The sequence below is a fragment of the Diorhabda carinulata genome, chromosome 2 (assembly GCF_026250575.1).
Source record: "Diorhabda carinulata isolate Delta chromosome 2, icDioCari1.1, whole genome shotgun sequence".
Classification (NCBI taxonomy): domain Eukaryota; kingdom Metazoa; phylum Arthropoda; class Insecta; order Coleoptera; family Chrysomelidae; genus Diorhabda; species Diorhabda carinulata.
The window spans coordinates 2993666-3008040 of NC_079461.1; the positions used below are offsets into that span (position 1 = coordinate 2993666).

Sequence of the window (14375 nt, forward strand, 5' to 3'; positions counted from 1 at the left end):
TCAATCTGAGCTGCAGAAGCATCTCATCAATTACCCCTACTTTTTCGTTTTATAAGGGGTTGCGCTTCCTCTTTTTAAAAACCAACAGTAATCACCCATCATGGTCGAATCCCATCGTCCTCGATACCGAATTTCCATTGGTTCAATATCTTGGTTGAAGCTTTAACCCTGCTCATCACTGACAGCTTCCAACAGCTTCCAAATTTTCGGGAATGGAGGAAATGAATTTTCAATAGCATTCGAGGAGAACCAAGATATTTGTAAGCGTCTAGAAGCTTATAAACTAACTGTTAGTAGTCTGGATCCATATTGTTGGTGACCATCGTCCAGCAATTTTCTTATTTATGGCCAAATAAAAATACCTTCCTTTAATTTGTCATCACTCAACTGGGGAAAGACTTCTGTAAGGTATTTGAATCTTATATTTATGAAAGCTCCTAGCAACAATTTAGATGAAATGATTTGGCTTGCTGATTGTTCACTTTGTTAACTATCAAGCTACATGACATAAAAAGCCAAAATGCATCAACTTTTAAAATATTTAAGGGTTGATAATGCCCAGACAAAATTTCATGCTGTCTCAAGAGCCTGCTAAAATTTTTCCATCAACTCTTCGACTTAAACACATAAGAATTAAAGACAATTTTATAAGTTGCAAGTCAGTGTGTAAACCAAAATGCAGTATGATACCTTACGAATCAACCTTGGTGTCTAGAAGACCCAGAATTTTACAGTTAATTTGCTAAACTTGTCTTGTCTTGTCACAATTCTATTAAGAACCCTAACGTGTTTTTTGTTAGTTCTATTATACGTATCATATCATTAAATAAAATACTTCTTCTTCTTTCTTGTATGGTAGGTTTAAAACCTGTTTCTTCTTCAGTTTCAGCCTCCTGGATCCAGATTGTCACACCAACTCTTTCTCGGTCGACCAATACTTGTTCTGCCTGCTAATGATTTATCTCTTGCGATAAGCTTTTCGCTTGTCATTCCGTTAATGAGACCATTCTTGTTTTCGTTTTAGTACCCAGTCAATTACATTTTTTACCTTGCACGTTTTTCTTATGTTTTTACTTCTTTCTCTGTTTAAAAGTGTTTTCCCTGCTATTTTCCTTAGTACTTTCATTTCCATTGTCTCTAGTAGTATTTTTGTCTTAGTTGTATCGGGTCTAATAGGTCTAATTGTTGTTTTATACATTCCGCTTTTTGTTTCTTTTGTAAGATGTTTATATTTCCAAATAGTGCCGTTGAGGCATCCAGCTACTATATTTGTGTTGACGATCTGCTGTCGCACCTCATCTTCGACATCTCCATAGCTTGTTTTTACATTTTCTGTTTCGTTCATTGGGTTCTGATGTAGCTTTTTTGTAATTCTGTCTTGGTATAGTTTTTTTTGTGGAATCTTTGTGTTATTTTCATGCGGATTTTCCCTAGTACCAACCTATGTTCACCATCCAATTCTGCAGAATTTAGAGTCCTAACGTCCAATATCTGAGTTATCATTATGTAATCTATCTATCTATCTATCTATATAAAATACAAGAAATATTATTAGTATTACTTCGTTTCATATTTTCAACTAGTGATTTTGTATCGATTTTATTATTAACTTTGTTATCTTCACCTAAGAGAACTTCCTATAGAAAAGTTTGCTTTTTACATTGCTGGTCTTCTTCACTATTGGAATTATTAAACTCCTCATGTTTGACGACAGGATGAATTGACTCGGTCTATTAGTTACTTTAAAGGTACTTTGAGAATAACCAGTCATCATTCTAAAAATCTGTAGATTGACAGGTGTAAACTTATTCGTTTTAACACTAGAGGGTAAAAGACATACTGTATAACATATTTATGATAAAATACGTCGATATAAATCCGAATGAATTTGGATAAAATGCTTGATAAACTGAATGAACAAACAATAGGTATCTATACATTTCACAATTGCTAATTATGTGTCGGTCTTGAAAGGAATTTAATTTGTTATTGCCTTAGGAACAATGGTAGTATTCATGATGCGAAAATTTCTAATTAACTAGAATTAATTCGTTTTAATTTTACACAATTTCTATATTGTTTATATAAAATTCTTGTGTAGCGGTGTTTGTAATTGAACTCCTCCGAAACGGCTTGATCGATTCTCATGAAATTTTGTGTTTGAGAATCGAGCAACATCTATTTTTCATCACCCTAAATGTTAATGGTAGTCCACCCCTATTTTTTTAGATACAGCTTTAAAAAATACATACAACCCTAAATTTTCAATTCTTTACGATCAACTCGTATTTTTTATTTGTTAATTATAAACTTTTTTGACTAGACTTTTATGTGTTTTATTCATATTACTCTACGATCAACCCCTGTTTTTCCATTACGATTTTTATTGATCGTAGCAGTGACTGTTATACGTATCATTTTGATTTTTCCGTGCAACTCTCATGTTAATTTTAGTTTCATCGTAAATTTATCATAAAGTTCAAGTGCAATATTCATTTATTAATAACTGAAAAGACAGTTTTTACTCTCATGTAAATAAACACGTGTTGTGAGCTCCCGCTAACAACGGTCATTATCGTACCTGTACATATTGTACTTAACATTTTTTGAAAATAGTTTTAAATCAAAACAGAAACGTGTACGTACGAGTTTAAGAAAATCAACGCATTCATACCATATTTCAAATAATACTGTATCAGGGGAATTAGCAAGAAATGGTCAAAAATACCCAAAAAAATAAAATTATCCTAAATATACTTCGAACCAATCAGCACAGATACTAAGAAGCTGTCGTCAACTAAGTAAAATTAAAACATAAAAGTTATGTGAAGGTATAAACGAAGAGGGACTAAAACAGGAGATAGATTTCACATACACTCATACTCAGGCGGCCATTCGATCCAATAGATTAACGCAAAATGGTCAGTTTGAGATACAGACACAGATAATGGAATTTATGTTACAGTAGTTGATTTAGAGAGAGTTTTTGATAGTACGAACGAAGAAAAAATATGGGATATACATACAACGAAATAGGAAACAATTGATAAACATAGTTAAGAAGATATATAAGAAAAGAAAATGTAGTAAGAGTTAGCGGAAAGATGACAAGTAGACAGACCGAAGAGTCTTTCTAATCATATTGGAAAGTTAGAGAAAATTTAAGTAGACAATTGGATTGATTATGGTGTATTTATTTTCTATCAATCGTTTTTGAAAGTATTCTTACATTATTATGATCATTATAAACATTATTATTATTATTATTATTATAAATGAAATATTGAGCTCAATTTTCTCTCTTTTCGCTTTGTTTTCTTGAAGCTTGGCCAATTTATTTGCAGAGATTGTAATAAACGAAACAGTGAGCAGAATGAAGTTCCTCAAAGTTATAAAACAAAATACAGGAAGTACTATAATTCTGTAGTCAATATCTATTGGTTTTTATGACTATTTTTCTCTTTATTTAGTTTCTATCCAGTTAAAATTCAATGGATGATAAATATTTTCATAGACAAGCAGACTATTAGAATGAATTTAATATTTTAATGGGTTTTCTTTTGTTTCAGGTGTATGTACAGCGTTTGAAAAGACAATGATATGCAGACGAAAAATATCAATTCTGAGAGATCTAATAACAACCCGTCCTCCAACGACCACAACGAAAAAAATGTTTCTGAGGTATTAATTTCTTTATTACATTTTTCTTTGATATTCCCTCTAGGGTTCAAATCTCCCAAGACTGTTAGTTCCTGTTGATAATTTTATTAATTTCATATCGAGTCCCCAGACTTGAACGACGGGGCCAACACTGGGAAACCAATCATGACTGACTAAACTCTGGGTAGCCAGACCTTGGCTATCCTATATGCATCCAAGCCTCGGCCCTCCTATTAATGATAAAATATATATTAAAATTTACAATTTTTTATGAATAATTTTTTACTTTTGTTGATCTGGAAACATTTTGATATTCTATGGTTCGTTTTTGAATGTTTTAGTGTCATTTTGACAAGACTTTTTTGGAATTTTATATTATATTCGTACCCCATGCTTTGCGTTTGCCTCATAGTGAAAATATGGTCTGTGACTGATCTTCCAGATCTGAATTCGTATTGGTAGTCTTCTTTATATTATTTTGCGGACTTTATCAAGTAATGCGATACCTCTATAGTTTCTTCATTCGTCTTTTATCTCATGTATTGTCTCTTATTCCCATTTATTACTCATTGAATGATAAATTCTCGTATTTAGTGCAGTTCGGCCGTATTGATTTAATCTTATTCTATTTCGGCTTCTCCCGGGGATTTATTATCCTTTTTCCCCGTATTATTTCTAGTATTTCCCCCTTCGAAGGGTAGCAATTTATTTCCTTTATCATTCTAATCTTTGGTTGTAAATTATTTCGGTATTCAATTATTCATTTCTTTATTTATACAGTTTTCTTTTAGGAGCTTTATTATTTTCTTCATTTCTTTTCGTTTTTTTTTTGTTTTTGCCCTACATGTCTTCTTTATAAATTTTCTTCTCTTTATTAATAATGGATTTTTAATAGATAATATTTTTGATATTTCACTCAACAGCATTAATAAATCATGGAGTCACGAAAAAGACAAAAATTTAATTATAAAAATGGTGTAAGAGAATTGCAAACAAACGAAATGTCAAAATTAAAATAAAAATTTTGCTTTTATATCTGTTTCTTTTTGTTCCTCTTGTTACTACTTTCCATAATTTTTTTTACCTATTTCTATAATTTCCTCTTAAATAATTTTTTGGTGAACCACTGATTTACTTACAATGACTTTATTTTTAAAAATATACAGAGAGAAGTGACAAAACTTTAAATAAGTTGTAAAAGTCTTTAGATATTTTGTATTTTTCCTAGAATTATTATTCAGTTTATTTTGTGATTATCCTCAAGTAAATATTTATCTTATTTATTCACAAATTAGTTTCTCTTGGTTAATTTACTGTTATTGATACTCAATTAGACGAGAATATCTAAATAATGTGGTAAAACTTCGATCAACAGTCAATTTTTTTGTTTTCAGAAACCGCTCTTTGTGATAACCCATCAGAATGTTCGCTATAATGTAATCAGCGTGCCTAGGGATACAACATCGAAAACAAATGAAAGCTTTGTATTGAAAGAACAACAACCGCGATTCGACGTCCCTCCATTACCACCCAGGGCAACTGTTATTCAAACGCAATGTGCCCTGCCTCAAAAAAAAGGTAAGTAAAACATCAAGAAGAATTTTTACGAGGATTGTTTTCGTGAAAATAAACAAGAAATAAATGAAAAGTGATGTTTCAAACGAACTACATATATAGATACTTTTTTTAGAAAGTTTATTTGTATAAATATTTATTGCAATCTTATCATCACCGCGAACAAAGAATCCTAAGTGTACGTTTTTTACATTGTATTTCAAAATATCACTTCGCTTTGCTTCTACAATAAGCACTTAAATAATTGCTTTAAAAATCTTTGTTTTTTTCTTCTCATCGGTTACTTTTTACTATTTCGTTGCGTTCACTATGACTTTAAATTATATACTGACTATCGTTACTAAACAAGCACCAATTTATACCATATAGGAATTTCTGGAATTTTATTAAGTAAACGATCAAACAAATCAATCAAAAAGCCTTCCTAGAAGTTGGTTCTAAAAAAAATATAAACAAATTGCTGCTGTATACATAAAAACATGTAGAAAAACAATATCAAACGATTTCCAAAAAACGGGCGTATTCGCCAAATTTTACACTTTCATTATAATCGAACAGGACCGGCTTCACAGTCAATTTCGTAACAGAACAAAACTCCAAAATCACTGGATTATTTATATGTTGCTTTAGGTAGCATGTCCCCATAGTTGAATCTTGTAGGTCCAAACTAATTTCACGATTTGTTCATATATAAATTATTTATTATGGTGGACTTTCTTCCAAACAACGAATACATTGTAACATGCCATTCGGTTTGTTATGTGTTCCTTCAAACATTTTCAATATTTCTTTGTTCACGTATTGTAGCACAAAAATTAATTTGTTTGACCTCCCGCTCCATTCGAGGAATTCAATAGAACTCCTGTTTCGTTGCTAAATCGTCCTCTATCTACCTACATTCTAAAAGTGTTTAATTTAGTCAGATCTGGAGAACGGGAACATAGATGGTGATTACTAAAGAAGGAACGAGTAGGTTGAACAAATTTGAATAAAAAGGAGGTTGTGCTGTAACGTATAAAAAAACTGAGTTTATATATTTTTTTAAATACAACCAAACAGGAATCTGTTTTATTCTCTTCGTTCTGTTTTCCAAATAAATAGAAAATAAGAATTTACTCAAAGCTTAAAACAAAAGGAAGTCTATAACTGGTATTTTGTGAGCATTATATATGTACGTATATAAAAAGCAACGTTAAAAAGATATAAGAAAAACTTACCAGCGAATACAAAGAATAATATCACCACAAATTTTACTAAATTGACACTTTTATGTTGTAAATAGATAGAGGACGATTTAGGAGCTATTCTTATATTTACAATGGAGAAGTAAATTAAAATTTTCCCCATTTTTTTATCTCATTTCTCTCGATCTGCTATAGCTGAGGTTAATTTGTTTTCTTATAAGGGCTACCACCCAGTTTTTGTTAACCTCTTTGGTAGATCATAACATGTATAGCTTAATTTTAACCTATAGCGGCACACCAAACGAAGTAATATAATTTTTAGGATGCCTATTTTTGTTAACCCCATCTATTATCCTTGTGGAAGGTAATAAATATTTGATATACATTTCACAAGAAAGTTTCCAAAGAACTGAATTTATCCACCTCCTTATTGAGTCCCATCTCAGATTTCCTTCCTTCTGGGGTACTTCCTTCAAACTACAAAAGAGAGTTGTTAGATATTTAATCGCACTAAACAGCAGAGACTTTTTTAAAAGATTAAAAATTCTCACCCTTCCTTATTCATCTTTGAATCCATTTGCTTAATTTGTAAGCACGCTTCTCCAATTTCCAAAAGATCAAAGATCGTTGCAAGGCTATCCACTTGGGAACACGAAGCAGGAACTTTACCTACTGACTCTACGTTCAGAATTAGTTGAGGGCTCAATACTTTACAATGCAAAAAATGCACAATCACTTGCCAATTGAAATCAAATCAATATCATCTTTTCCTGCATTTCGTAATAATTTGTGAGCATATTTACTGGAAAGCGCCTGGAATCTCTTTTCGACAAATTTCACGGAAAATACGATTTTAGTTTTTCCCATATAGTAAGGAGATTCGTTCAAGTTGTGTTAAGATTACGAATGCTTCATCATTTTATTATAATCTCATTCATAAAAATAGACTTTATTAACCAAATTATGATTTAGAGTCATCTAGGTAGAAAATGGAACATTGAGCCGCTGGGAATGTGATCGATATGTTTACCACTAATACTTCCGCTTAAAAGCAAAGTTCACCACCACATTCATTAATTTCCTCTTGAACCAAGTGTGAAAATATGCAGGATATCCGAAATTCACGTCATTAGGCCTTCCGCACTAGCTACGATTAATGTCGCATCAAAAAAGATAAATTAATCCGAAGATGAATTCTCACAATATATAGATATTTGTGTCAATAGATGCAGATCCTCGTTTTTACATGATTTCAAATAAACATTCATAATTTTCTCTCTGTACATTTTACGAAAGCAACTGGGATATTAGTTACACGAACAACAATATTTTACTACCCCTATATGACTAATATGTGAATCTTCTATCAACTGCATATCTGTATCAGAGAGCTTATCGAAAACGTTTATGTTATCCGTGATTAGAGATCGATGAAATACGGTTTGGATTTCTATCCTGATCATATCTGTGATATTAATTTGACTGCAGTCATTTATACAATCCAATAGTACGGGATGAATATACGTAGAGATTTAATTATATCGATTTCGACATTAATCAAACCTTTATTATCATTTTACGAGGCGAAATATTTCATTTAAATACACTCAATTTTTTAAACACGCTTTTTAACTCTCCTTTCGACTAAGAGCAAGTGGATTATCACTGTTAGTATATCCCACCACTTCAATTGCGTTCGTTAGCCTAGCAATCGAGCTATTTGCACAAATAGCGGTTTTGGACAGCCAGTATAGAATCGGCCGATATATTATCGAAGCAGGCTACTTGCAGACAGGATTTTTAGCGATCAAATTGTGCTGAATTCATCCTATCAATCAAGGCAGAGAACATTCCGCACTTTGAAGAACTAAGGGGTGTTGGGAGAATGCCTTTTGTGTGCAAGCGTGTATTTAGTCACGTCCGCCACTACATTCTAGTAGTGCCAGCGAAGCAGTAGCTGCTCACCGGAATTTTACTGGCACCGATCAGCAGTCGGCGTTCTACCAGGACTCAAACACCTGAAGCAGAGAACGAAAACTCTATCCAAACTATCTCAAGAACACTCAGGATTTCCAGAGCTCTGGGAGTGTTTGAAATAGAAGACGAATGTATCCGGCAATTCTAGTCTTTTTAAAAGGAGAGAATTATTCATTTTTTAATATTATTATGGTACTAAACCCATAAGTTATTTACATATTTGTAAAGCTGACGGAATGACGGCTCTAAATCCATACTTCAAATTTTTTTTTTTTTAATTTCTAGATCCTACGCAATAATTGTCCAAACTTGGCTTTGCAAATTTGATATATTTGAGACATGATTTCGAGGTATTTTTTGCCGCGGAACATGATGGCGCTATCAGTTTTGCCATAGAACATACCTAAAAAGCGCTAAATCTACACATTGTATTTTATACAAAAATATTTAGTAATTATAAAGTTTTCAGTGATATATATCTTAAAAATTATACTAAAATAATATGATAGACGTTGTCTGTGTACTTTTTCCACTATCATTTTTATCATAGAATGTACCTAGAAAAAATAGAACCGAAAAACCCTATGCAAATGTACTTTTTTACATTTAGGTATGTTCTATGATAGCGCCATCATGTTCCGAGGCAAAAAATACATCGAAATCATGTCTCACATGATATTTTAAACAAAATTTTGCCTCATAATATCAAAAAATATAACAACTTTGCAAAGCCAAGTTTGGACAATTATTGCGTAAGATCTAAATATTAAAAAAAAATTTTGAAGTATGGATTTAGAACCGTCATTCCGTCAGCTTTCCAAATATGTGAATAACTTATGGGTTTAGTAACATAATAATCAAATTTCAGGGCAAAAACAAAAAATTTTCAAAAAATGTTGAACTTTGTCAATTTTTTTGGCACAAATGATTTACATTTTTTCCTATGTGTGGCGGTGAACTTCTATGCGACCCTCAGAAAAAGTCTTGCACCATTTGCGGTTATGCTGGACGTACATGGAGTCTTCAGCATAAACCTAGTGTGGATAAATCGTATTTACTCGAGGTTGTAGCTTATAGTAAACCTTACTTTTGCTACAACACTCGTATCATAAAAAATGCCTTTTTTAGTGTACCTTCCTGTTTCTGAGTGGTTTAGTATAAAAATAATAATAAAATTCTGCTTCATGTTTTGTCGAAATTTGTTACAAATTTGGTAATATTTAATATAAACAAAGAAATTCTTAAAACCACTAATAAATCTTGTTTCTGAATGTAACTAACGGACTGAAGAATACCGCTGGTTTTAAAATTGTATGAAAAAAGAGATCACGTCTTCCAAACATCTGTTGGATATTATAACTTGGAAATTGTACAGTATCTGTTCATTTTATTATTGTTATGTTTCATATGTTAACAGTTAGATATAAACCATTGAAAAATATACAATGAGTATTACCAGTTATATGTTTTTAGGTCAAATAATAACTTGAACGGATAAACTATTGATTAAATAGGTATAGCAAAAAACATATTAGAATATTGATAAACATATCTTCGATTACAGATTATTAACGATGTTTTTAACTTGTTCAATGTTGGTGGTATCTTTTAGAAATGATATTAAACTTCATTATTATCATCGGCAGACATTGCAAAAGAGTTGGCAATTCCAAACGAATCCCTATTTTCTATTTTAAATTAAAACGTTTGAACATTATACGAAGAAAATTAATGAATCATTAATCACTGCTTTCTTGATATTATATTGTTAATGCATCTAAATGTTCTTGATTTTAGGTCTCTTCTGTTTAAAAATTGACGTTTCGACTTTGCTTTAAGCCTTAAAGAAAAGTCAAAACGTCAATTTTATCTATCCTTCAAAACATATTAAAAAAACTAATTTTGAAACAGAAGAGATCAAAAATCGAGAAGATTTAGAAACATAAACATATGAAAAAGTATAAGAAATAAGAAATTTATTATATTATTTGGATACAAAAAATCAGCTCTCATAATTTTAGCTTGTTAAACACTATTAAATATTTTCAAATTCTGTACACATAAAAATAATCCTATACCAGACTCGAACCTGTGACCTGCAGTTTTAATGCACGGAACATTAACATTGAGCTATCAGAGACATTTAAAATGTCTATATTATATGTGTTCCTTAACGTATTATGGTTTTTGAAACAGTTTATAAATTGAAGTACCTTCTAAAACAATTTGACTCAAAACTGACAACATAATTGTATGTTTAGATTTTAGTCAATAGTTTTAATATTTTATGTCAAATTATGTTCAGAGATCAACTAAAAATGATATAGGAAATGAAAGTGATTTTTCTTTAACACCATTAGAAATTGCTTCATCAAAAAACTATTACATTGATTTTTGTTTTGATTATTATGGAGATATACGATAATTATAACTATGTACAATGTTTAAATGTAAAATAATATATTGTATATAACAAAAAACAATAAAAATATGTAGTAGTCGTGGATAAAGTATAGTAATCCGCTCGCGTTATTGATTCAGTGATTTATGCCACAAGCATTTTCAAAAATTAATCTGATTGCGTGATTAGTAGGCATGCACATTTTATTCTGATATATATATTCGAAATTAAGGCGATAAAACTAATTTTGAGAGTATTTATGACATGAAGGATATTTCGTAAGGTTTTTCTTAAAACTCAGAAAACAATTTGTTTATTTGGAAAATGCTATATAGTCGAAAAATTTGAAAAACAATTCACTAGTCGTTCATCAAAAGCGTTAAACTACAATCACAAGTTTTAAAAATCCGTACCTCGGATATTATTAACTTCTTCAACCATTTTTATGGGCATTATAAAATACCGTGAGTCAATATAATTAAAACCAGTTTTTCTAAGGCTCTATGGCGTGTGTGTTGAAGACAAAAAATTAAGGGAACAAAACTAACTTGAAAGTGTACAAATTAGTTTCTCAGTTGAAGTTACGGAATAATTGGTTCAGTGGCGGGGAATTTAATTAACATTTTTATGAGCAAAACAACGTGAAGGTAATTGGAGGTTATTGTTTTTAGAGTCGACATTTCATAGTATCTACTTCCAGTAGCGGATTGTCAATAGCTTTACCAAGCGTAAAGTATTATAAGAATTACAAATTTGAGAAATATTTCCAGAGTAACTGAAATTCCGACAACGATGTAAGATAGAAAATACAATAAGTCGTATGACTAACTAAGAAAAACACTTTTTTGTTTGCCGAATTCATCAATATAATCTCATTCAATTATTTCAATGCTTCTCTAACTTCTCAATGCCATTCTTGTAGAAGGATTTGTCTTTTACATCAAAATAGGCTTCAGTTTCAGCAAATGCTTCTTCCTTTGAGCTGAATTTCTTACCAGCGAAAAACCAATAGTCACTGGGGGCCAGATCTAGACTATAAGGTGGAGGAGGAATCCTTTGGATACTTTGGACGTGGTTAATCGGCTGCAGTCCACTCAGATGATGATTTAAGATTGGATATAACCAATTTGTGGATTTTTTTAATGTTTTCAGGAGAAACTACCTCAATTGGACGACCAGAACGTTCACCATCATCGGTTAGTTTAGGTGTCTGTACGATCACTATTAAATTAAGCGAACGAATCAAATTTGAAACGTATACTAGCTTTGATGAGCAGGTACAAGTCAATGTGTGGTTAATATCACGGATAGGAAAGCTGCCTTTCGAAAAATTTCATATTTTATCAGCCACTATGATCAAATGATCTATTTGCTTGGTGGTTATGTAGAATAATTTAATTTGCGTTTTCTATTTTAATAGACAAACAAATTAGAGGAATTTCGAGAACAATCCCGTGATATTTAAATTATTGTTTTCAAAAGTGAGAATAGCATTCAATAAAAACAATGATACAGCTAAAAAAACATCTCCATTGTCAACTGAATTATTCTAATAAAATATCTTCACATTATTACGAAACTTTTCTTGAGGATTCTTCTTACTCAGTATAGCCACAACTCACACCTTCCATTTCAATATCAACGATCTGCTCCGATCTCGTCCGAACAAGGTAAAAAGTCATTTCGTATTTTATTCAAGACCTACCTGTTAACGTTCGCGAACGCCAGGTGTAGTCATCCGTTTTCGAGTGTCTTTTGTCTTTAAGACATGCGTTATTTGCTTTAGAGTTAGTTCTTTGACTTTTGCTCTTTTTAACGAGTGTTGGTGGGATATTGTTGGATATTTGTGACAAAACCGTTCAATTAGTGTTCAAATTGATTAAAACTGGATTATAACTTTAAAAGGAAAGCCGGTAAGCCGAATCGTTATTATTTTGGAATGCGTTTAAATGCACCCGTTTAGTTTGCGTCTCTATCTCTTTTCATTGTTGAAGCAGTTACAGGATTATAATAAGGATAATAATTCTCAAGTTTAAAACAGAACATATTGAATGTAAACGCTAGAACATGTGAAATATGGGTTATAAACTATGGTTTTTCTATGCTTAGCTGTAGTCTATCATTTTTCATTTATAATAATGAGGAAATTATCTTTTCTTTGCCCCAGAATATTGTATTTTCTCCAAGAGGAAGACACAGAAATTTTAAATACTTCCACTGTACCTTTTTATTACTTGACGTATTAATGCAATGTGCTTTGATGAATACCAAGCATCACCTAAGCAATATCCCAAAAAGTTATTGTGATTATTCGAAATATTGACACTTCATTTCACTATTATTGTTTCCACATATTATACTGATGTACTTACCTCTAGATTTTTGAGATTAAATATTGCACTGATGAGGTACGGAACGCTGAAACTGATCTACAAGTTTTGCGTGTTTTCTGCTAAAAAAGCCATATTGCAAATTGATATTAAGGTCAACCACTGTCACTTTGGTTTGTAGGAAATATAATCCAATATTCGTCGCGGTGTATAGGCAGAAAAACATTTGTTTTTCCTATAAACTGTTAAATTAGTTATGAAAATATTTTTAAATGGATAATGAGTGAAAATTATAAGTAGTTTTCTCAAATTTCAATAGGAATATATCACTTTACATAAAATTAATAAAATATACCCTTCGAAAATCCTTGCCAATGTTTAACCTCCAATTTTTTTAAGTCATGTTCTACCATATGAACACACTATTTTCTGCGGCGTTTAATACCTCTTTTTTCTTACCCTTTATGTATCTTCTTTATTATTCTTTTTCAACTTTTTTCCTTGATAGTTCAAATTTCAGGTACATAAATGACAAGAAGTCAAGATAATTAAACTCTGCCACCCTTTCAAAACCAAGTTAGGTATGTATTGCATCTGTAGCCACACTGTTACCCGTGTCCATTACAATATATTTGGTTTTTTCCTTCTTCTTTCAAAAGAACCCTGTCCTGTTTAATCAAGAGCTCTTCTTGAGTTGCTGAAGTCTAACTCTCATACTATCTGTTTAGTGGTTTTTTTCCCATCAGTTTTTTGGCATTCTCTAACCGATCCCAATACATTCTGAGCTCTTAGTCTGTAATATCCTGATATTTTAGTACGCTACCTCAATTTTTCTTTACCTTTAATTTCAATCGTTCTCATTAGTCTTCTTGTGCCTATTTGTCTATCCATCCACGCAGCTTTAGACACTTCTCTGTTTTTAACGAATGCAAAAATTCCCTGTCGACTAGAATCATTTGGCCTCATAATGTATTCCAAACAAAAAGTGAAAAAAGCACTAAACACTACACCACCATTTTTCTAATTCCGTTTTCAGGTAAGACTGTCAAAGTCTTACTAGTTTTCCAGGAATTCTTTGAAATATATGCTTTCACAATCACATGCTAGCTTGAATTCTATAAAATGTTTAGCCCAATAACTACACATAATGAAATTCTAATCATTTACTCAATACGAATTCTTTTCAACCTCCGATCGCTCCGTGCAAACACTACGCGGGAAAATGAAAGCGGGCTTGTGTTGTAGACG

General features: G+C 31.5%; 2 protein-coding genes across 2 annotated transcripts in view; one reads left to right on the top strand and one right to left on the bottom strand.

Moving 5' to 3' along the window:
- LOC130904060 (neuroglobin-like) overlaps positions 1-13636 on the bottom strand; it is a 107796-nt gene extending 94160 nt beyond the window's left edge. The window contains exon 1 of the mRNA XM_057816591.1: positions 13170-13636. The gene's annotated coding sequence lies outside the window, so the exon portion shown is untranslated. The remainder of the gene's footprint in view (positions 1-13169) is intronic.
- The window catches only part of LOC130904056 (uncharacterized), a 50929-nt gene continuing 49095 nt past the window's right edge, over positions 12542-14375 (top strand). The window contains exon 1 of the mRNA XM_057816584.1: positions 12542-12710. The gene's annotated coding sequence lies outside the window, so the exon portion shown is untranslated. The remainder of the gene's footprint in view (positions 12711-14375) is intronic.